The sequence below is a fragment of the Garra rufa genome, chromosome 1, assembly GCF_049309525.1.
Source record: "Garra rufa chromosome 1, GarRuf1.0, whole genome shotgun sequence".
In the NCBI taxonomy this organism is placed as follows: Eukaryota; Metazoa; Chordata; class Actinopteri; order Cypriniformes; family Cyprinidae; genus Garra; species Garra rufa.
Window position 1 is genome coordinate 77,563,117 of NC_133361.1, and position 24,145 is coordinate 77,587,261.

The 24,145-nt window shown below is 35.2% G+C and overlaps 5 non-coding genes across 5 annotated transcripts; all 5 read right to left on the reverse strand.

Annotated features, from left to right (window-relative positions):
• Nucleotides 1-18,476: 18,476 nt before the first annotated feature.
• On the reverse strand, nt 18,477-18,558 carry trnal-uag (transfer RNA leucine (anticodon UAG)). Its single transcript has one exon. It is a non-coding gene; the product is annotated as a tRNA-Leu (tRNA).
• A 1,008-nt stretch (nt 18,559-19,566) lies between these two features.
• Nucleotides 19,567-19,648, reverse strand: trnal-aag (transfer RNA leucine (anticodon AAG)). The gene has a single exon. It is a non-coding gene; the product is annotated as a tRNA-Leu (tRNA).
• Nucleotides 19,649-20,850: 1,202 nt separating this feature from the next.
• On the reverse strand, nt 20,851-20,932 carry trnal-aag (transfer RNA leucine (anticodon AAG)). Its single transcript has one exon. It is a non-coding gene; the product is annotated as a tRNA-Leu (tRNA).
• Nucleotides 20,933-22,003: 1,071 nt separating this feature from the next.
• Nucleotides 22,004-22,085, reverse strand: trnal-uag (transfer RNA leucine (anticodon UAG)). Its single transcript has one exon. It is a non-coding gene; the product is annotated as a tRNA-Leu (tRNA).
• Nucleotides 22,086-23,134: 1,049 nt separating this feature from the next.
• trnal-aag (transfer RNA leucine (anticodon AAG)) lies at nt 23,135-23,216 on the reverse strand. Its single transcript has one exon. It is a non-coding gene; the product is annotated as a tRNA-Leu (tRNA).
• Nucleotides 23,217-24,145: the final 929 nt, after the last annotated feature.

A 24,145-nucleotide genomic window follows, 5' to 3' on the forward strand; every position in this document is an offset into this window, starting at 1 on the left:
AAGTCATTAAAATGAACAAAATCTCAAAGTCACCAAATGAACAAAATCTCTAAAAATTCATTAAAATGAACAAAATCTCAAAGTCACCAAATGAACAAAATCTCTAAAAATTCATTAAAATGAACAAAATCTCAAAGTCACCAAATGAACAAAATCTCTAAAAATTCATTAAAATGAACAAAATCTCAAAGTCACCAAATGAACAAAATCTCTAAAAATTCATTAAAATGAACAAAATCTCAAAGTCACCAAATGAACAAAATCTCTAAAAATTCATTAAAATGAACAAAATCTCAAAAAGTCACCAACTGAACAAAATCTCAAAACCACCAAATGAACAAAATCTCAAAAAGTCACCAAATGAACAAAATCTAAAAAAGTCACCAACTGAACAAAATCTCAAAACCACCAAATGAACAAAATCTCAAAAAAAGTCATTAAAATGAACAAAATCTCAAAAAGTCACCAACTGAACAAAATCTCAAAAAAAGTCATTAAAATTAACAAAATCTCAAAAAAGTCACCAAATGAACAAAATCTCTAAAAATTCATTAAAATGAACAAAATCTCAAAGTCACCAAATGAACAAAATCTCTAAAAATTCATTAAAATGAACAAAATCTCAAAGTCACCAAATGAACAAAATCTCTAAAAATTCATTAAAATGAACAAAATCTCAAAGTCACCAAATGAACAAAATCTCTAAAAATTCATTAAAATGAACAAAATCTCAAAGTCACCAAATGAACAAAATCTCTAAAAATTCATTAAAATGAACAAAATCTCAAAAAGTCACCAACTGAACAAAATCTCAAAACCACCAAATGAACAAAATCTCAAAAAGTCACCAAATGAACAAAATCTAAAAAAGTCATTAAAATGAACAAAATCTCAAAACCACCAAATGAACAAAATCTCCAAAAAAAAAGTCATCAAATGAAGAAAATCTCAAAAAAATCCCCAAAAGAACAAAATCTCAAAAAGGTCTGAAGAATATTTTGACTATTAATGATAACCCCTGAACAGTAATAAATGAGAACTGTCCCATTGACTGAACAGGATTCAGGACTTTAAGGGATAAAAACTGAAGAATGTTTTGACTATTAATGATAACCCCTAAATGAACCCCTGAGTTGGGCTTAGTGATCATCACTGGAGAATATTTGGGCTAAATTTCGGCTGCTGCTTCTGAAATATCTGTGCATGGCATTGATGCCGTCCAGGTTCGAGGGTAACGACAACAAGCCAGAAGTCCTTCTCTCCTTCGATCCAGAGAAGATGAAAGAGAAGAACTTTCTGAATGACAGTATTGATATATTTCATCTAAGGGCACATGTTGGAAATCCTTCGGCAAGAATGCTGGATGGAGGATTCAAGGTGCACACTTCCTGGGCAGGGTGTTCTGCTGCAACAATTCAAGGCATTAACCAAATCTCAGTCACTGACCACATATGGCAAGCACCGACCAGAATAACAAGTTTTCTTCATTATGTTGCGGTAATACATTTTCTCATTCAATCTTGGCGTAAAAAGGACATGCAGGCCACTGACTTTTTAGTCGGGAAATATACGATACAGATGCGACCAAAGGATCTGTACTGTTGTCCAATAAAAAAAGATGAGCGAGACATAAATCTAAATGACAAAAGGCTTTCTTACGCAACACTGAAAACGTCAAGATGTTTCAATAAGAAATTTTCTGAGACAGTTTGGTTCTACATGAATGGCAACCGTGACAAAGTCGACCGCTACATACAGGCTCCTCAAGACGCCATTGCTCTATGTGCCGTCTTGTTCTCTGAAGTGATCAGGTACCCTGACATGTTTTTTCACAACATCCTCCTGATGCAGCACTTGAAATCATGGGAGGAGTTTCATGACAACCATCCCATGTTGACAGGAGGATCATGGAAAGGTGGATTAAGCAAGCCAGGCCAAGCCATTGTTCCAGAAAAGGTTAAAGAGAGAGAAGAAAAAAACCTCTTCAAATGTGTCAAGACAATAATGAGACACAAGGAGGAAAGAGGAACTCTATTCCACAGTGCACCTGAAAATGAAGAAGCAGATAACTGATGCTACCTGTGTTTTATTCCTTTGCCTGTAAACGCCTTTGTCATTTTTCTGCACCGGAAGCCCCTGCCATCAAGACAAATTTATTTTGTTTAATAAACATACCTTTTTGCCTTTGTGGTAGTGTCTTTATACTACAACACAGATTAAATCTGATGACCAGAGTTTAAGTCCCGTATTCAGATGATAATCAAACACTTTCTTGTCATTTTGCACTGTACTGTTCATTTGAAAAGGCCTGAAAACGAACAAACTCTCATTACGTGAAGTCACCAAATGAACAAAATCTCAAAAAGGTCATGAAAATGAACAAAATCTCAAAGTCACCAAATGAACAAAATCTCAGTCACCAAATGAACAAAATCTCAAAAAGTCACCAACTGAACAAAATCTCAAAAAGGTAATGAAAATGAACAAAATCTCAAAAAGTCACCAACTGAACAAAATCTCAAAACCACCAAATTAACAAAATCTCAAAAAAGTAACTAAAATGAACAAAATCTCAAAAAGTCACCAACTGAACAAAATCTCAAAACCACCAAATGAACAAAATCTCAAAAAGTCACCAACTGAACAAAATCTCAAAAAGGTAATGAAAATGAACAAAATCTCAAAAAGTCACCAACTGAACAAAATCTCAAAAAAAGTCATTAAAATGAACAAAATCTCAAAAAAAGTCATTAAAATGAACAAAATCTCAAAAAGTCACCAACTGAACAAAATCTCAAAACCACCAAATGAACAAAATCTCAAAAAAAGTCATTAAAATGAACAAAATCTCAAAAAGTCACCAACTGAACAAAATCTCAAAAAAGTCATTAAAATTAACAAAATCTCAAAAAAGTCACCAAATGAACAAAATCTCAAAAAGTCATTAAAATGAACAAAATCTCAAAGTCACCAAATGAACAAAATCTCAAAGTCACCAAATGAACAAAATCTCTAAAAATGCATTAAAATGAACAAAATCTCAAAACCCCAAATGAACAAAATCTCAAAAAAAGTCATGAAAATGAACAAAATGAAAAAAAAAAGGTCATGAAAATGAACAAAATCTCAAAAAGTCACCAACTGAACAAAATCTCAAAAAAGTCATTAAAATGAACAAAATCTCAAAGTCACCAAATGAACAAAATCTCAAAAAGGTCATGAAAATGAACAAAATCTCAAAAAGTCACCAAATGAACAAAATCTCTAAAAATTCATTAAAATGAACAAAATCTCAAAGTCACCAAATGAACAAAATCTCTAAAAATTCATTAAAATGAACAAAATCTCAAAAAAGTCACCAAATGAACAAAATCTCAAAAAGTCATTAAAATGAACAAAATCTCAAAAAAAGTCACCAAATGAACAAAATCTCAGTCACCAAATGAACAAAATCTCTAAAAGTCACCAACTGAACAAAATCTCAAAACCACCAAATGAACAAAATCTAAAAAAAAATTCATTAAAATGAACAAAATCTCAAAGTCACCATATGAACAAAATCTCAAAAAAAAAGTCATTAAAATGAACAAAATCTCCAAAAAGTAATTAAAATGAACAAAATCTCAAAAAGGTCATGAAAATGAACAAAATCTCAAAGTCACCAACTGAACAAAATCTCAAAAAGGACATGAAAATGAACAAAATCTCAAAGTCACCAAATGAACAAAATCTGAAAAAAAGTCATTAAAATGAACAAAATCTCCAAAAAGTAATTAAAATGAACAAAATCTCAAAACCACCAAATGAACAAAATCTCTAAAAATTCATTAAAATGAACAAAATCTCAAAAAGTCACCAACTGAACAAAATCTCAAAACCACCAAATGAACAAAATCTCAAAGTCACCAAATGAACAAAATCTCAAAAAGGTCATGAAAATGAACAAAATCTCAAAAAGTCACCAAATGAACAAAATCTCTAAAAATTCATTAAAATGAACAAAATCTCAAAAAGTCACCAACTGAACAAAATCTCAAAAAAGTCATTAAAATGAACAAAATCTCAAAAAAGTCACCAAATGAACAAAATCTCAAAAAGTCATTAAAATGAACAAAATCTCAAAAAGTCACCAAATGAACAAAATCTCAGTCACCAAATGAACAAAATCTCTAAAAGTCACCAACTGAACAAAATCTCAAAACCACCAAATGAACAAAATCTAAAAAAAAATTCATTAAAATGAACAAAATCTCAAAGTCACCAAATGAACAAAATCTCCAAAAAGTAATTAAAATGAACAAAATCTCAAAAAGGTCATGAAAATGAACAAAATCTCAAAGTCACCAACTGAACAAAATCTCAAAAAGGACATGAAAATGAACAAAATCTCAAAGTCACCAAATGAACAAAATCTCAGTCACCAAATGAACAAAATCTCAAAAAGGTAATGAAAATGAACAAAATCTCAAAAAGTCACCAACTGAACAAAATCTCCAAACCACCAAATGAACAAAATCTCAAAAAGTCACCAACTGAACAAAATCTCAAAAAGGTAATGAAAATGAACAAAATCTCAAAAAGTCACCAACTGAACAAAATCTCAAAACCACCAAATGAACAAAATCTCAAAAAAGTAACTAAAATGAACAAAATCTCAAAAAGTCACCAACTGAACAAAATCTCAAAACCACCAAATGAACAAAATCTCAAAAAGGTCATGAAAATGAACAAAATCTCAAAGTCACCAAATGAACAAAATCTCAGTCACCAAATGAACACAATCTCAAAAAGTCACCAACTGAACAAAATCTCAAAAAGGTAATGAAAATGAACTAAATCTCAAAAAGTCACCAACTGAACAAAATCTCAAAACCACCAAATGAACAAAATCTCAAAAAGTCACCAACTGAACAAAATCTCAAAAAGGTAATGAAAATGAACAAAATCTCAAAAAGTCACCAACTGAACAAAATCTCAAAAAGGTAATGAAAATGAACAAAATCTCAAAAAGTCACCAACTGAACAAAATCTCAAAACCACCAAATGAACAAAATCTCAAAAAGTCACCAACTGAACAAAATCTCAAAAAGGTAATGAAAATGAACAAAATCTCAAAAAGTCACCAACTGAACAAAATCTCAAAACCACCAAATGAACAAAATCTCAAAAAAGTAACTAAAATGAACAAAATCTCAAAAAGTCACCAACTGAACAAAATCTCAAAACCACCAAATGAACAAAATCTCAAAAAAGTAACTAAAATGAACAAAATCTCAAAAAAAAATCATTAAAATGAACAAAAAGTCACCAAATGAACAAAAAATCTCAAAAAGGTCATGAAAATGAACAAAATCTCAAAAAGGTCATGAAAATGAACAAAATCTCAAAAAAAGTCATGAAAATGAACAAAATCTAAAAAAAAAGAATCATTAAAATGAACAAAAACCTCAAAAAGTCACCAAATGAACAAAAAATCTCAAAAAGGTCATGAAAATGAACAAAATCTCAAAAAGGTCATGAAAATGAACAAAATCTAAAAAAAAAATCATTAAAATGAACAAAATCTCAAAAAGTCACCAACTGAACAAAATCTCAAAAAAGGTCATGAAAATGAACTAAATCTAAAAAAAAAAAATCATTAAAATGAACAAAAACCTCAAAAAGTCACCAACTGAACAAAATCTCAAAAAAGTCATTAAAATGAACAAAATCTCAAAAAGTCACCAACTGAACAAAATCTCAAAAAAAGTCATTAAAATGAACAAAATCTCAAAAAAGTCACCAAATGAACAAAATCTCAAAAAGTCATTAAAATGAACAAAATCTCAAAGTCACCAAATGAACAAAATCTCAGTCACCAAATGAACAAAATCTCAAAAAGGTCATGAAAATGAACAAAATCTCAAAGTCACCAAATGAACAAAATCTCTAAAAATTCATTAAAATGAACAAAATCTCAAAGTCACCAAATGAACAAAATCTCTAAAAATTCATTAAAATGAACAAAATCTCAAAAAGTCACCAACTGAACAAAATCTCAAAAAAGTCATTAAAATGAACAAAATCTCAAAAAAGTCACCAACTGAACAAAATCTCAAAAAAGTCATTAAAATGAACAAAATCTCAAAAAAGTCACCAACTGAACAAAATCTCAAAAAAGTCATTAAAATGAACAAAATCTCAAAAAAGTCACCAAATGAACAAAATCTCAAAAAGTCATTAAAATGAACAAAATCTCAAAGTCACCAAATGAACAAAATCTCAGTCACCAAATGAACAAAATCTCAAAAAGGTCATGAAAATGAACAAAATCTCAAAGTCACCAAATGAACAAAATCTCTAAAAATTCATTAAAATGAACAAAATCTCAAAAAGGTCATGAAAATGAACAAAATCTCAAAAAGTCACCAAATGAACAAAATCTCTAAAAATTCATTAAAATGAACAAAATCTCAAAAAGTCACCAACTGAACAAAATCTCAAAAAAGTCATTAAAATGAACAAAATCTCAAAAAAGTCACCAAATGAACAAAATCTCAAAAAGTCATTAAAATGAACAAAATCTCAGTCACCAAATGAACAAAATCTCAGTCACCAAATGAACAAAATCTCAAAAAGGTCATGAAAATGAACAAAATCTCAAAGTCACCAAATGAACAAAATCTCTAAAAATTCATTAAAATGAACAAAATCTCAAAAAGGTCATGAAAATGAACAAAATCTCAAAGTCACCAAATGAACAAAATCTCTAAAAATTCATTAACATGAACAAAATCTCAAAGTCACCAAATGAACAAAATCTCTAAAAATTCATTAAAATGAACAAAATCTCAAAGTCACCAAATGAACAAAATCTCTAAAAATTCATTAAAATGAACAAAATCTCTAAAAATTCATTAAAATGAACAAAATCTCAAAGTCACCAAATGAACAAAATCTCTAAAAATTCATTAAAATGAACAAAATCTCAAAGTCACCAAATGAACAAAATCTCTAAAAATTCATTAAAATGAACAAAATCTCAAAAAGTCACCAAATGAACAAAATCTCAGTCACCAAATGAACAAAATCTCAAAAAGGTCATGAAAATGAACAAAATCTCAAAGTCACCAAATGAACAAAATCTCTAAAAATTCATTAAAATGAACAAAATCTCAAAGTCACCAAATGAACAAAATCTCTAAAAATTCATTAAAATGAACAAAATCTCAAAGTCACCAAATGAACAAAATCTCTAAAAATTCATTAAAATGAACAAAATCTCTAAAAATTCATTAAAATGAACAAAATCTCAAAGTCACCAAATGAACAAAATCTCTAAAAATTCATTAAAATGAACAAAATCTCAAAGTCACCAAATGAACAAAATCTCTAAAAATTCATTAAAATGAACAAAATCTCAAAAAGTCACCAACTGAACAAAATCTCAAAACCACCAAATGAACAAAATCTCAAAAAGGTCATGAAAATGAACAAAATCTCAAAGTCACCAAATGAACAAAATCTCAGTCACCAAATGAACACAATCTCAAAAAGTCACCAACTGAACAAAATCTCAAAAAGGTAATGAAAATGAACTAAATCTCAAAAAGTCACCAACTGAACAAAATCTCAAAAAGGTAATGAAAATGAACAAAATCTCAAAAAGTCACCAACTGAACAAAATCTCAAAACCACCAAATGAACAAAATCTCAAAAAGTCACCAACTGAACAAAATCTCAAAAAGGTAATGAAAAAGAACAAAATCTCAAAAAGTCACCAACTGAACAAAATCTCAAAAAGGTAATGAAAATGAACAAAATCTCAAAAAGTCACCAACTGAACAAAATCTCAAAACCACCAAATGAACAAAATCTCAAAAAGTCACCAACTGAACAAAATCTCAAAAAGGTAATGAAAATGAACAAAATCTCAAAAAGTCACCAACTGAACAAAATCTCAAAACCACCAAATGAACAAAATCTCAAAAAAGTAACTAAAATGAACAAAATCTCAAAAAGTCACCAACTGAATAAAATCTCAAAACCACCAAATGAACAAAATCTCAAAAAAGTAACTAAAATGAACAAAATCTCAAAAAGTCACCAACTGAACAAAATCTCAAAACCACCAAATGAACAAAATCTCAAAAAAAGTCATTAAAATGAACAAAATCTCAAAAAGTCACCAACTGAACAAAATCTCAAAAAAAGTCATTAAAATTAACAAAATCTCAAAAAAGTCACCAAATGAACAAAATCTCAAAAAGTCATTAAAATGAACAAAATCTCAAAGTCACCAAATGAACAAAATCTCAGTCACCAAATGAACAAAATCTCAAAGTCACCAAATGAACAAAATCTCAAAGTCACCAAATGAACAAAATCTCTAAAAATGCATTAAAATGAACAAAATCTCAAAAAGGTCATGAAAATGAACAAAATCTCAAAAAGTCACCAAATGAACAAAATCTCTAAAAATTCATTAAAATGAACAAAATCTCAAAGTCACCAAATGAACAAAATCTCTAAAAATTCATTAAAATGAACAAAATCTCTAAAAATTCATTAAAATGAACAAAATCTCAAAGTCACCAAATGAACCAAAATCTCTAAGAATTCATTAAAATGAACAAAATCTCAAAGTCACCAAATGAACAAAATCTCTAAAAATTCATTAAAATGAACAAAATCTCAAAGTCACCAAATGAACAAAATCTCTAAAAATTCATTAAAATGAACAAAATCTCTAAAAATTCATTAAAATGAACAAAATCTCAGTCACCAAATGAACAAAATCTCAAAAAGGTCATGAAAATGAACAAAATCTCAAAGTCACCAAATGAACAAAATCTCTAAAAATTCATTAAAATGAACAAAATCTCAAAGTCACCAAATGAACAAAATCTCTAAAAATTCATTAAAATGAACAAAATCTCAAAGTCACCAAATGAACAAAATCTCTAAAAATTCATTAAAATGAACAAAATCTCAAAAAGTCACCAAATGAACAAAATCTCAAAAAGGTCATGAAAATGAACAAAATCTCAAAGTCACCAAATGAACAAAATCTCTAAAAATTCATTAAAATGAACAAAATCTCAAAGTCACCAAATGAACAAAATCTCAAAAAGGTCATGAAAATGAACAAAATCTCAAAGTCACCAAATGAACAAAATCTCTAAAAATTCATTAAAATGAACAAAATCTCAAAGTCACCAAATGAACAAAATCTCTAAAAATTCATTAAAATGAACAAAATCTCTAAAAATTCATTAAAATGAACAAAATCTCAAAGTCACCAAATGAACAAAATCTCTAAAAATTCATTAAAATGAACAAAATCTCAAAGTCACCAAATGAACAAAATCTCTAAAAATTCATTAAAATGAACAAAATCTCAAAAAGTCACCAACTGAACAAAATCTCAAAACCACCAAATGAACAAAATCTCAAAAAGGTCATGAAAATGAACAAAATCTCAAAGTCACCAAATGAACAAAATCTCAGTCACCAAATGAACACAATCTCAAAAAGTCACCAACTGAACAAAATCTCAAAAAGGTAATGAAAATGAACTAAATCTCAAAAAGTCACCAACTGAACAAAATCTCAAAACCACCAAATGAACAAAATCTCAAAAAGTCACCAACTGAACAAAATCTCAAAAAGGTAATGAAAATGAACAAAATCTCAAAAAGTCACCAACTGAACAAAATCTCAAAAAGGTAATGAAAATGAACAAAATCTCAAAAAGTCACCAACTGAACAAAATCTCAAAACCACCAAATGAACAAAATCTCAAAAAGTCACCAACTGAACAAAATCTCAAAAAGGTAATGAAAATGAACAAAATCTCAAAAAGTCACCAACTGAACAAAATCTCAAAACCACCAAATGAACAAAATCTCAAAAAAGTAACTAAAATGAACAAAATCTCAAAAAGTCACCAACTGAACAAAATCTCAAAACCACCAAATGAACAAAATCTCAAAAAGGTCATGAAAATGAACAAAATCTCAAAGTCACCAAATGAACAAAATCTCAGTCACCAAATGAACACAATCTCAAAAAGTCACCAACTGAACAAAATCTCAAAAAGGTAATGAAAATGAACTAAATCTCAAAAAGTCACCAACTGAACAAAATCTCAAAACCACCAAATGAACAAAATCTCAAAAAGTCACCAACTGAACAAAATCTCAAAAAGGTAATGAAAATGAACAAAATCTCAAAAAGTCACCAACTGAACAAAATCTCAAAAAGGTAATGAAAATGAACAAAATCTCAAAAAGTCACCAACTGAACAAAATCTCAAAACCACCAAATGAACAAAATCTCAAAAAGTCACCAACTGAACAAAATCTCAAAAAGGTAATGAAAATGAACAAAATCTCAAAAAGTCACCAACTGAACAAAATCTCAAAACCACCAAATGAACAAAATCTCAAAAAAGTAACTAAAATGAACAAAATCTCAAAAAGTCACCAACTGAACAAAATCTCAAAACCACCAAATGAACAAAATCTCAAAAAAGTAACTAAAATGAACAAAATCTCAAAAAAAAATCATTAAAATGAACAAAAAGTCACCAAATGAACAAAAAATCTCAAAAAGGTCATGAAAATGAACAAAATCTCAAAAAGGTCATGAAAATGAACAAAATCTCAAAAAAAGTCATGAAAATGAACAAAATCTAAAAAAAAAGAATCATTAAAATGAACAAAAACCTCAAAAAGTCACCAAATGAACAAAAAATCTCAAAAAGGTCATGAAAATGAACAAAATCTCAAAAAGGTCATGAAAATGAACAAAATCTAAAAAAAAAATCATTAAAATGAACAAAATCTCAAAAAGTCACCAACTGAACAAAATCTCAAAAAAGGTCATGAAAATGAACTAAATCTAAAAAAAAAAAATCATTAAAATGAACAAAAACCTCAAAAAGTCACCAAATGAACAAAAAATCTCAAAACCACCAAATGAACAAAATCTCAAAAAAAGTCATGAAAATGAACAAAATCTAAAAAAAAAATCATTAAAATGAACAAAAAATCTCAAAAAGGTCATGAAAATGAACAAAATCTCAAAAAGGTCATGAAAATGAACAAAATCTCAAAAAGTCACCAACTGAACAAAATCTCAAAACCCCAAATGAACAAAATCTCAAAAAAAAGTCATGAAAATGAACAAAATCTAAAAAAAAAGAATCATTAAAATGAACAAAAACCTCAAAAAGTCACCAAATGAACAAAAAATCTCAAAAAGGTCATGAAAATGAACAAAATCTCAAAAAGGTCATGAAAATGAACAAAATCTGAAAAAGTCACCAACTGAACAAAATCTCAAAACCCCAAATGAACAAAATCTCAAAAAAAGTCATGAAAATGAACAAAATCTAAAAAAAATATCATTAAAATGAACAAAAACCTCAAAAAGTCACCAAATGAACAAAAAATCTCAAAAAGTTATCAACTGAAGAAAATGTCAAAACCACCAAATGAACAAAATCTCAAAAAGGCAATGAAAATGAACAAAATCTCAAAAAGGTAATGAAAATGAACAAAATATCAAAAAGTCACCAACTGAAGAAAATCTCAAAACCCCAAATGAACAAAATCTAAAAAAAAAAATCATTAAAATGAACAAAATCTCAAAAAGGTAATGAAAATGAACAAAATCTCAAAAAGTCACCAACTGAACAAAATCTCAAAAAGGTAATGAAAATGAACAAAATCTCAAAAAGGTCATGAAAATGAACAAAATCTCAAAAAAAAAAAAATCATTAAAATGAACAAAAACCTCAAAAAGTCACCAAATGAACAAAAAATCTCAAAAAGGTCATGAAAATGAACAAAATCTCAAAAAGGTAATGAAAATGAACAAAATATCAAAAAGTCACCAACTGAAGAAAATCTCAAAACCCCAAATGAACAAAATCTAAAAAAAAATCATTAAAATGAATAAAAACCTCAAAAAGTCACCAAATGAACAAAATCTCAAAAAGGCACCAAATGAACAAAATCTCAAAAAGGTAATGAAAATGAACAAAATCTCAAAAAGTTATCAACTGAAGAAAATCTCAAAACCCCAAATGAACAAAATCTCAAAAAAAGTCATGAAAATGAACAAAATCTCAAAAAAAAAAAATCATTAAAATGAACAAAAACCTCAAAAAGTCACCAAATGAACAAAAAATCTCAAAAAGGTCATGAAAATGAACAAAATCTCAAAAAGTTATCAACTGAAGAAAATCTCAAAACCACCAAATGAACAAAATCTCAAAAAGGCAATGAAAATGAACAAAATCTCAAAAAGTCACCAACTGAAGAAAATCTCAAAACCACCAAATGAATAAAATCTCAAAAAGGTCATGAAAATGAACAAAATCTAGAATAAAAGTCATGAAAATGAACAAAATCTCAAAAAGTCACCAAATGAACAAAATCTCAAAACCCCAAATGAACAAAATCTCAAAAAAAGTCATGAAAATGAACAAAATCTCAAAAAGGCACCAAATGAACAAAATCTCAAAAAGGCACCAAATGAACAAAATCTCAAAAAGGTCATGAAAATGAACAAAATCTCAAAAAGGTCATGAAAATGAACAAAATCTCAAAAAGGTAATGAAAATGAACAAAATCTCAAAAAGTCACCAACTGAACAAAATCTCAAAAAGGTAATGAAAATGAACAAAATCTCAAAAAGGTCATGAAAATGAACAAAATCTCAAAAAAAAAAAAATCATTAAAATGAACAAAAACCTCAAAAAGTCACCAAATGAACAAAAAATCTCAAAAAGGTAATGAAAATGAACAAAATCTCAAAAAGTCACCAACTGAAGAAAATCTCAAAACCCCAAATGAACAAAATCTCAAAAAAAATCATTAAAATGAATAAAAACCTCAAAAAGTCACCAAATGAACAAAATCTCAAAAAGGCACCAAATGAACAAAATCTCAAAAAGGTAATGAAAATGAACAAAATCTCAAAAAGTTATCAACTGAAGAAAATCTCAAAACCCCAAATGAACAAAATCTCAAAAAAAGTCATGAAAATGAACAAAATCTCAAAAAAAAATCATTAAAATGAACAAAAACCTCAAAAAGTCACCAAATGAACAAAAAATCTCAAAAAGGTCATGAAAATGAACAAAATCTCAAAAAGGTAATGAAAATGAACAAAATCTCAAAAAGTCACCAACTGAAGAAAATCTCAAAACCACCAAATGAACAAAATCTCAAAAAAGTCATGAAAATGAACAAAATCTCAAAAAGGCAATGAAAATGAACAAAATCTCAAAAAGTCACCAACTGAAGAAAATCTCAAAACCACCAAATGAACAAAATCTCAAAAAAGTCATGAAAATGAACAAAATCTAAAAAAAAAAAAAAATCATTAAAATGAACAAAATCTCAAAAAGGCACCAAATGAACAAAATCTCAAAAAGGCACCAAATGAACAAAATCTCAAAAAGGTCATGAAAATGAACAAAATCTCAAAAAGGTAATGAAAATGAACAAAATCTCAAAAAGTTATCAACTGAAGAAAATCTCAAAACCACCAAATGAACAAAATCTCAAAAAAAGTCATGAAAATGAACAAAATCTCAAAAAAAAAATCATTAAAATGAACAAAAACCTCAAAAAGTCACCAAATGAACAAAAAATCTCAAAAAGGTCATGAAAATGAACAAAATCTCAAAAAGGTCATGAAAATGAACAAAATCTGAAAAAGTCACCAACTGAACAAAATCTCAAAACCCCAAATGAACAAAATCTCAAAAAAAGTCATGAAAATGAACAAAATCTAAAAAAAATATCATTAAAATGAACAAAAACCTCAAAAAGTCACCAAATGAACAAAAAATCTCAAAAAGTTATCAACTGAAGAAAATCTCAAAACCACCAAATGAACAAAATCTCAAAAAGGCAATGAAAATGAACAAAATCTCAAAAAGGTAATGAAAATGAACAAAATATCAAAAAGTCACCAACTGAAGAAAATCTCAAAACCCCAAATGAACAAAATCTAAAAAAAAAAAAATCATTAAAATGAACAAAATCTCAAAAAGGTAATGAAAATGAACAAAATCTCAAAAAGTCACCAACTGAACAAAATCTCAAAAAGGTAATGAAAATGAACAAAATCTCAAAAAGGTCATGAAAATGAACAAAATCTCAAAAAAAAAAAAATCATTAAAATGAACAAAAACCTCAAAAAGTCACCAAATGAACAAAAAATCTCAAAAAGGTCATGAAAATGAACAAAATCTCAAAAAGGTAATGAAAATGAACAAAATATCAAAAAGTCACCAACTGAAGAAAATCTCAAAACCCCAAATGAACAAAATCTAAAAAAAAATCATTAAAATGAATAAAAACCTCAAAAAGTCACCAAATGAACAAAATCTCAAAAAGGCACCAAATGAACAAAATCTCAAAAAGGTAATGAAAATGAACAAAATCTCAAAAAGTTATCAACTGAAGAAAATCTCAAAACCCCAAATGAACAAAATCTCAAAAAAAGTCATGAAAATGAACAAAATCTCAAAAAAAAAAAATCATTAAAATGAACAAAAACCTCAAAAAGTCACCAAATGAACAAAAAATCTCAAAAAGGTCATGAAAATGAACAAAATCTCAAAAAGTTATCAACTGAAGAAAATCTCAAAACCACCAAATGAACAAAATCTCAAAAAGGCAATGAAAATGAACAAAATCTCAAAAAGTCACCAACTGAAGAAAATCTCAAAACCACCAAATGAATAAAATCTCAAAAAGGTCATGAAAATGAACAAAATCTAGAATAAAAGTCATGAAAATGAACAAAATCTCAAAAAGTCACCAAATGAACAAAATCTCAAAACCCCAAATGAACAAAATCTCAAAAAAAGTCATGAAAATGAACAAAATCTCAAAAAGGCACCAAATGAACAAAATCTCAAAAAGGCACCAAATGAACAAAATCTCAAAAAGGTCATGAAAATGAACAAAATCTCAAAAAGGTAATGAAAATGAACAAAATCTCAAAAAGTCACCAACTGAACAAAATCTCAAAAAGGTAATGAAAATGAACAAAATCTCAAAAAGGTCATGAAAATGAACAAAATCTCAAAAAAAAAAAAATCATTAAAATGAACAAAAACCTCAAAAAGTCACCAAATGAACAAAAAATCTCAAAAAGGTAATGAAAATGAACAAAATATCAAAAAGTCACCAACTGAAGAAAATCTCAAAACCCCAAATGAACAAAATCTCAAAAAAAATCATTAAAATGAATAAAAACCTCAAAAAGTCACCAAATGAACAAAATCTCAAAAAGGCACCAAATGAACAAAATCTCAAAAAGGTAATGAAAATGAACAAAATCTCAAAAAGTTATCAACTGAAGAAAATCTCAAAACCCCAAATGAACAAAATCTCAAAAAAAGTCATGAAAATGAACAAAATCTCAAAAAAAAAATCATTAAAATGAACAAAAACCTCAAAAAGTCACCAAATGAACAAAAAATCTCAAAAAGGTCATGAAAATGAACAAAATCTCAAAAAGGTAATGAAAATGAACAAAATCTCAAAAAGTTATCAACTGAAGAAAATCTCAAAACCACCAAATGAACAAAATTTCAAAAAGGCAATGAAAATGAACAAAATCTCAAAAAGTCACCAACTGAAGAAAATCTCAAAACCACCAAATGAACAAAATCTCAAAAAAGTCATGAAAATGAACAAAATCTAAAAAAAAAAAAAAATCATTAAAATGAACAAAATCTCAAAAAGGCACCAAATGAACAAAATCTCAAAAAGGCACCAAATGAACAAAATCTCAAAAAGGTCATGAAAATGAACAAAATCTCAAAAAGGTAATGAAAATGAACAAAATCTCAAAAAGTTATCAACTGAAGAAAATCTCAAAACCACCAAATGAACTAAATCTCAAAAAGGCAATGAAAATGAACAAAATCTCAAAAAGTCACCAACTGAAGAAAATCTCAAAACCACCAAATGAACAAAATCTCAAAAAGGTCATGAAAATGAACAAAATCTAGAAAAAAAGTCATGAAAATGAACAAAATCTCAAAAAAAGTCATGAAAATGAACAAAATCTCAAAAAAAGTCATGAAAATGAACAAAATCTCAAAAAAAAAAAAATCATTAAAATGTGTAGGATTTCAGCGCGAATCAGACGATTTAGGAGAGTCGATTCGAAGTAAAAGCACTTCTACAGCCTCAAACTCCACAAATTCCACAAGAGGCCCCGTCATAAATCTGACGTTTGATACCCTGGTGCCAGCCTGAAGCAAACCTAACTAAATAGGAACTTGCAACATTAACACAAATGGACCCTTGTTGATAATCCCAAATTTGGAGCAAGTAACCAAGATTAATTGTCAAAGAGATTGTAGTGAACAATGGTCGAAATGGCATTCCAAGGGTCAGTTTATGGCAGGCCCCCTTCCCTATCTGCCAGGGTGGAGGGAGATGTGCCACACTGTGATTGGATCTTGGTTGAGGAACATAAACAAATGTTCAGAAACATCAGATAAGATGCCAAGACAACTACCAGACACCTCTAACAGAACAGGAAGAGAGACCTTCTGCAACCACGACCACCTAAGAGAGGACTTCTCATTGGACTACGGATTGACCCTCTCCAATCCTAAGGTTTGGGAATGACTGCCATAAAAATTCCTTCAGGATGCAACAGCAGTGGCCGAAACAAAGAAGGCCACAAAGATCCATCCAAATCCATTCATACAAATGTTTTGGGACCTTAAATTGATGTAAACTGCAACAGATTCACTTCACCCTTTGATAAAGTACAGTGTATGTTGATGGCCATTGACTGTTAACCTAACAGTTCACAGAAGCAGGCGTATTAACATATTATGATATGAATAAGTGATTGTTTAACAGTTTTCTATCATGTTTGGACTCTTTTTGCTCCTCATAATGTGGGTAACAATTTGAAAGAGGTTTGGTAAAGAAATGTTGCGTTGGGTAAATTGTAAAAGACACTGTCTAACTTTGTACTCTACTATATGCAAATGAGTTCCACACTAGGGCGGGTAACACCATGGCCACCTCAGACACAAGTGACCAAGGCGCTAGATTCCAATCTCCTCCTCATCAGAAGAGATAAAGGTAGCCTCCGAAAAGACACTCCTTGTACTGCGTCTAAGTCCCGTAAGGGAAGAGACATTAACAGCTACACCGTTCTGAGTCTGAACCCCGCAAGGTTAAGACATTAGCAGATACAAGGTCCTGAGTTTCTGGCCTGACGAGGAAAGAGACTTCAAGACAGCTAAGGTTCCACTCAGCTCTTGAGTAAACCTTCTATACTGAATTCGGCTGCCCTTCAGTTGCAAAGGACCCAGCAGTGACGGACCCCGTCTGACTCCTGCCACTCCGAAAGCAGCGCAGCCCAGTCCGCAAAGGACCTCCACATTGGCAGACACTGCCTTGAACACACGGATCCTCAACGACGCAGCCCTGCTGCAAAGGACCCTGTGACAATCCATCTGACCCAGCTGCCTGGTCCATGCTCTAAGGACCACCTCGGCACAACAGAAGTTCAGCATTCTCTAGGTCAGCACATCGACGGCTACTGGAACGCAACTCTGTGCCCTCCCCACTGTTCGCAACCTGCATCACCAGTGGAAGACGTCTCTGCCACCGGACTGATCGCCCGACCAAGTGGAACGTAACTATAAACTTACCAAACCTCTTTCCTAAAGACCTTGGCTTAGTTTATACCTGCAGCCTATGTTTTCTAACCTCTTTAGATAACATTTACTTGTGGTCAGCATTACAAATGATAGCTATATTGTTTGTTCCAAGATAAATACGCAGTTATTTATCATTAAACCTACCAGAGCCATTAAGTGGGTTTCCCATAGACAACATTACCATATAAATCTCTTATATTGCTATTTTCAGCTCAACAGCATTGCATTCTGCCATTCCCCCTTCCTGTGGAGTGGAGGTCAGCATCAAGCAGGCTCCTGATTGGTTAACGCGGCGCGAATTGACGCAGAAGTTCAGATTTTTCACCTCGGGCAGCAGACGCGAATGCTTGTCAGACGCGTGATTCACAAAAAAGCACAATTCGCGCTTAACGCACCTAACGCTCCAGACGCTCAATTCCCGCCATTCGCGAGAACTAGACGCGCGGATGAGGCGAATTCGCGTCTACCGCGCCGCGCTAAACGCCTCATTCGCGCCGCAAGAACTCCATGCGCGTGTAAATACGTCTTACCATTGACTTAACATTGAAATCACTCGGACCAGACGCATATTCCCGTTTGGTGTGAGCGTAGCATTAGACCGTGTGGCCATGCTACCTCGTCGGGTTGCGCTCCAAGGGTCTCTTCGACAGGTGGAACGGCCTCCCTAATACTAACTCTGCAGAACTGCTGCAGTCTAATCCTGTTTGCGTGAAATAATCCCGCTGCCAAGCGGGCTAGAGGGCCTCCCTGCCTTGGTTAAAATGGCTACTGGCAGCGATGGGATTCGAACCCACGCCCCCGTAGAGACTGGAGCCTAAATCCAGCGGCTTAGACCACTCGGCCACGCTACCCTGGGAATTTCCCTTTCGTTGGCCATTTTCTGCCCTCTTCCCCCACCCCAAATATAGAGAGAACGTCGGCCGCCGGACCTTCTATGCAAAGCCTCTGGAATGCGGGCAAAGAACATTTTTTTTTGCGTACGCACAATAGCCTTCCAAAACTCTGTCTTGGCAGCAGTGGGATTCAAACCCACACCCCCGAAGAGACTGGAGCCTTAATCCAACGCCTTATGCTACGTTCACACCAAACGCGAATACGCGTCTAAATTCTCGCCTGCCGCTTCTATTTATACGCGTGACCACTTTGTGTTCATTCGCCCGTCAAGAGCGAAATGGACGCGCATAAAAACAAAAGTTTGAAGCGAAATTTACGCGCGTCAGGTGCGTCAGAGAGGCAAAAGTTTCGAACCCCATTGGCAGCCATCTTTTTACAAGACGTCTGTTGTTGATCGGTCATTTATCGAGAGTGTCACTGCTCTGTATTTGCTCTGGAGAGCAGAACAGCGGTGTAGGGATCATCGTCGCTGTATTTGGGTTGCGCTTCGCCACAAGCTGATGCCTTGTAATTCGCCGCCGTAAAGGCATCCTTAATACAGGGTATGCAGTCCTACTCCTGGTGGCCCCCTTCCTGTGGAGTGGTGGTCCATCTCTGATCAAGCACACCTGAATCCGCTAATCAAGGCCTTTGGGGCTTATGTGGAAACGATAGCCAGCTGTGATGCATTTAAAATCAAAAAGATCAGGCAGCTGTTATTTCACCCAAAACTTTCCATGAGTAAAACTCGCTGTCTCCATTCTTGTAGACTACTCATTGTTTTTCATTAACATAATTTATTGCACCTCTCCTATGATTGTAAATTATTGGTGTGCCTCTGTTGGAATGGAGCAGAGGCTGGGACAAGCTTTAAGCACTGACTTTGCTAAATGGCAAAGAATGCGAAAGCGGCTAAGTTTGGATGAGCATGCAGCGTCACTTCTCCAGTCGCTTCGCAGCCTCAGGAGCTTTCCAAAAGACTTCCCTGGCAGCGGTGGGATTCGAACCCACGCCCCCGAAGAGACTGGAGCCTTAATCCAGCGCCTTAGACCGCTCGGCCACGCTACCTTGTCATGGTTTGTTTCACGGGTCTTTACGACAGGTCAAACGGCCTCCCAAATACTGACTCTGCGGAACGGCTGCAGTCTAATCCTGTTTGCGTAAAACAAGCCCGCTCCCAAGCGGGTTAGAGGGCCTCCCTGCCTTGGTTAAAATGCCTGCTGGCAGCAATGGGATTTAGACTGGAGCCTAAATCAAATGCCTTAGACCTCTCGGCCACGCTACCCTGGAATGCTCACTTTTCTGGGCCCTTTTCTGCCCTCTTCCCCCACCCCAAAGATAGAGAAAACGTCGGCCGCCGGACCTTCTTTGCAAAGCCTCTGGAGTGCGGGCAAAGAATGTTTTTTTGTGTATAGGCACAATAGCTTTCCAAAACTCTGTCTTGGCAGTAGTGGGATTCAAACCCACGCCCCCGAAGAGACTGGAGCCTTAATCCAGCGGCTTAGACCACTCGGCCCTGCTACCCTGCAACAGCTGCCTTCGTGGGCCCTTTTTTTTCTTGTCGCGCTTCGCCGCAAGCTGATGCCTTGTAATTCGAAGCCGTAAAGGCATCCTTTATACAGGGGTATGCAGTCCTACTCCTGGTGGCCCCCTTCCTGTGGAGTGGAGGTCAGCATCAAGCAGGCTCCTGATTGGTTAACGCGGCGCGAATTGACGCAGAAGTTCAGATTTTTCACCTCGGGCAGCAGACGCGAATTCTTGTCAGACGCGCCTGATGCCTTGTAATTCGCCGCCGTAAAGGCATCCTTAATACAGGGTATGCAGTCCTACTCCTGGTGGCCCCCTTCCTGTGGAGTGGAGGTCCATCTCTGATCAAGCACACCTGAATCCGCTAATCAAGGCCTTTGGGGCTTATGTGGAAACGATAGCCAGCTGTGATGCATTTAAAATCAAAATGATCAGGCAGCTGTTATTTCACCCAAAACTTTCCATGAGTAACACTGGCTGTCTCCATTCTTGTAGACTTCTCATTGTTTTTCATTAATATAATTTTCAAATTCGTTGAATTGTTGGTTTGTTTTTTATTGCACCTCTTCTATGATTGTAAATTATTGGTGTGCCTCTGTTGGAATGGAGCAGAGGCTGGGACAAGCTTTAAGCACTGACTTTGGTAAATGGCAAAGAATGCGAAAGCGGCTAAGTTTGGATGAGCATGCAGCGTCACTTCTCCAGTCGCTTCGCAGCCTCAGGAACTTTCCAAAAGACTTCCCTGGCAGTGGTGGGATTCGAACCCACGCCCCCGAAGAGACTGGAGCCTTAATCCAGCGCCTTAGACCGCTCGGCCACGCTACCTTGTCATGGTGTGTTCCACGGGTCTTTACGACAGGTCAAACGGCCTCCCAAATACTGACTCTGCGGAACGGCTGCAGTCTAATCCTGTTTGCGTAAAACAAGCCCGCTCCCAAGCGGGTTAGAGGGCCTCCCTGCCTTGGTTAAAATGCCTGCTGGCAGCAATGGGATTTAGACTGGAGCCTAAATCAAATGCCTTAGACCTCTCGGCCACGCTACCCTGGAATGCTCACCTCTTCATGCAATCCTCTTCCCCCACCCCAAAGATAGAGAAAACGTCGGCCGCCGGACCTTCTTTGCAAAGCCTCTGGAGTGCGGGCAAAGAATGTTTTTTGTGTATAGGCACAATAGCTTTCCAAAACTCTGTCTTGGCAGTAGTAGGATTCAAACCCACGCCCCCAAAGAGACTGGAGCCTTAATCCAGCGGCTTAGACCACTGGGCCTTTTTTTTCTTGTCGCGCTTTGCCGCAAGCTGATGCCTTGTAATTCGAAGCCGTAAAGGCATCCTTTATACAGGGGTATGCAGTCCTACTCCTGGTGGCCCCCTTCCTGTGGAGTGGAGGTCAGCATCAAGCAGGCTCCTGATTGGTTAACGCGGCGCGAATTGACGCAGAAGTTCAGATTTTTCACCTCGGGCAGCAGACGCGAATGCTTGTCAGACGCGTGATTCACAAAAAAGCACAATTCGCGCTTAACGCTCCTAACGTGCCAGACGCTCAATTCGCGCCATTCGCGAGAACTAGACGCGCGGATGAGGCGAATTCGCGTCTACCGCGCCGCGCTAAACGCCTCATTCGCGCCGCAAGAACTCCAGGCGCGTGTAAACACGTCTTACCATTGACTTAACATTGAAATCACTCGGACCAGACGCATATTCCCGTTTGGTGTGAGCGTAGCATTAGACCGTGTGGCCATGCTACCTCGTCGGGTTGCGCTCCAAGGGTCTCTTCGACAGGTGGAACGGCCTCCCTAATACTTACTCTGCAGAACTGCTGCAGTCTAATCCTGTTTGCGTGAAATAATCCCGCTGCCAAGCGGGTTAGAGGGCCTCCCTGCCTTGGTTAAAATGGCTGCTGGCAGCGATGGGATTCGAACCCACGCCCCCGAAGAGACTGGAGCCTAAATCCAGCGCCTTAGACCACTCGGCCACGCTACCCTGGGAATTTCACTTTCGTGGGCCATTTTCTGCCCTCTTCCCCCACCCCAAATATAGAGAGAACGTCGGCCGCCGGACCTTCTATGCAAAGCCTCTGGAATGCGGGCAAAGAACATTTTTTTTTGCGTACGCACAATAGCCTTCCAAAACTCTGTCTTGGCAGCAGTGGGATTCAAACCCACACCCCCGAAGAGACTGGAGCCTTAATCCAACGCCTTATGCTACGTTCACACCAAACGCGAATACGCATCTAAATTCTCGCCTGCCGCTTCTATTTATACGCCTGACCACTTTGTGTTCATTCGCCCGTCAAGAGCGAAATGGACGCGCATGAAAACAAAAGTTTGAAGTGAAATTTACGCGCGTCAGGTGCGTCAGAGAGTCGAAAGTTTCAAAAAGTTTCTAACCCCATTGGCAGCCATCTTTTTACAAGACGTCTGTTGTTGATCGGTCATTTATCGAGAGTGTCACTGCTCTGTATTGGCTCTGGAGAGCAGAACAGCGGTGTAGGGATCATCGTCGCTGTATTTGGGTTGCGCTTCGCCACAAGCTGATGCCTTGTAATTCGCCGCCGTAAAGGCATCCTTAATACAGGGTATGCAGTCCTACTCCTGGTGGCCCCCTTCCTGTGGAGTGGAGGTCCATCTCTGATCAAGCACACCTGAATCCGCTAATCAAGGCCTTTGGGGCTTATGTGGAAACGATAGCCAGCTGTGATGCATTTAAAATCAAAATGATCAGGCAGCTGTTATTTCACCCAAAACTTTCCATGAGTAACACTGGCTGTCTCCATTCTTGTAGACTTCTCATTGTTTTTCATTAATATAATTTTCAAATTCGTTGAATTGTTGGTTTGTTTTTTATTGCACCTCTTCTATGATTGTAAATTATTGGTGTGCCTCTGTTGGAATGGAGCAGAGGCTGGGACAAGCTTTAAGCACTGACTTTGCTAAATGGCAAAGAATGCGAAAGCGGCTAAGTTTGGATGAGCATGCAGCGTCACTTCTCCAGTCGCTTCGCAGCCTCAGGAACTTTCCAAAAGACTTCCCTGGCAGCGGTGGGATTCGAACCCACGCCCCCGAAGAGACTGGAGCCTTAATCCAGCGCCTTAGACCGCTCGGCCACGCTACCTTGTCATGGTGTGTTCCACGGGTCTTTACGACAGGTCAAACGGCCTCCCAAATACTGACTCTGCGGAACGGCTGCAGTCTAATCCTGTTTGCGTAAAACAAGCCCGCTCCCAAGCGGGTTAGAGGGCCTCCCTGCCTTGGTTAAAATGCCTGCTGGCAGCAATGGGATTTAGACTGGAGCCTAAATCAAATGCCTTAGACCTCTCGGCCACGCTACCCTGGAATGCTCACCTCTTCATGCAATCCTCTTCGCCCACCCCAAAGATAGAGAAAACGTCGGCCGCCGGACCTTCTTTGCAAAGCCTCTGGAGTGCGGGCAAAGAATGTTTTTTTGTGTATAGGCACAATAGCTTTCCAAAACTCTGTCTTGGCAGTAGCGGGATTCAAACCCACGCCCCCGAAGAGACTGGAGCCTTAATCCAGCGGCTTAGACCACTGGGCCTTTTTTTTTCTTGTCGCGCTTCGCCGCAAGCTGATGCCTTGTAATTCGAAGCCGTAAAGGCATCCTTTATACATGGGTATGCAGTCCTACTCCTGGTGGCCCCCTTCCTGTGGAGTGGAGGTCAGCATCAAGCAGGCTCCTGATTGGTTAACGCGGTGCGAATTGACGCAGAAGTTCAGATTTTTCACCTCGGGCAGCAGACGCGAATGCTTGTCAGACGCGTGATTCACAAAAAAGCACAATTCGCGCTTAACGCACCTAACGCGCCAGACGCTCAATTCGCGCCATTCGCGAGAACTAGACTCATTCGCGCCGCAGGAACTCCCGGCGTGTGTAAACACGTCTTACCATTGACTTAACATTGAAATCACTCGGACCAGACGCATATTCCCGTTTGGTGTGAGCGTAGCATTAGACCGTGCGGCCATGCTACCTCGTCGGGTTGCGCTCCAAGGGTCTCTTCGACAGGTGGAACGGCCTCCCTAATA